General features: G+C 39.4%; 1 non-coding gene across 1 annotated transcript; it reads right to left on the bottom strand.

The window, feature by feature from the left end:
* Positions 1-604: 604 nt before the first annotated feature.
* LOC122150571 lies at positions 605-707 on the bottom strand. Its single transcript, XR_006163735.1, has one exon. It is a non-coding gene; the product is annotated as a U6 spliceosomal RNA (small nuclear RNA).
* Positions 708-966: the final 259 nt, after the last annotated feature.

The raw sequence follows: 966 nt of genomic DNA, 5'->3' as shown, positions 1-966 counted from the left end.
GAGTTCACATTTGTGTATAATGAGGGGTAGTGGTCAATTTTAATTTTTCCATATGGATACATAAAACCATCCCTCCCAAAAAATAAATAAACCCATTGCTGCTATGCCATTGAGTTAATTCCAACTCCTAGCAACACTATAGGAGCTCTGGTAGCATAGTGCCTAAGGCACTTGACTGCTAACCAGAAGGCTGGCAGTTCAAACCCACCAGCCACTCCTCAGAAGGAAGATGGAGCAATCTACTTCCGTAATGATACTGCCTCGGAAACCCAAGGAGGGGTCGCTATGAGTTGGGTCCAACTGGATGGCACATAACAACAACAACAGCAACAGTATAGGACAAAATAGAACTGCCCCATAGGATTTCCAAGCCTGTAATCTTTATAGAAGCAGACTGCCACATCCTTCTCCCATGCAGCAGTAATTGGTTCATTTAGCAGCCAAGTGTTTAAAAACTGCACCATCTGGGCTCCTTCATGAGGATACATAGCACCAATTATTGAAAAGACAACCCTTTCCCCTATTGCTCTGGAGTACCAACTTCTCATGTAAATCAAGTGTTTGTATAGGCATGGATTTTTTCTTGGTTCCCTATTCTGTTCTTCTGTCTTTATGCCAACACTACACATTCTTGCATCATTCTTGTACAGGGGTCATGCTAATCTTCTCTGTATCATTCCAATCTCTTGATATCCTGTAGCGTAAGTCCTCCTTCCTTGTTTTTCATAAATTCCTTTTTTGTTCCTGAATAGTTTACAAAATACATAATACAATTGATTTTTTTTAAATATTAACTTACATTAGTTAACAAATTACTCCAAAAATAATGACTTGAAACTGCAATAATCTTTTTTTTATTTTTCCCTCTGTTGCAATATTTCTGTGGATTAGGAACAAAAGAATTCACAGAACAGGGCATAGTGAGGGCAGCTTACTTCTGTTCCATGATGCCAGGGCTTCAGCTGG

Source organism: Orycteropus afer, unplaced genomic scaffold (genome assembly GCF_000298275.1).
Source record: "Orycteropus afer afer isolate SDZICR_OR568_19922 unplaced genomic scaffold, OryAfe1.0 scaffold00175, whole genome shotgun sequence".
NCBI lineage: Eukaryota > Metazoa > Chordata > Mammalia > Tubulidentata > Orycteropodidae > Orycteropus > Orycteropus afer.
This window is presented reverse-complemented; position numbering and strand designations above follow the sequence as displayed.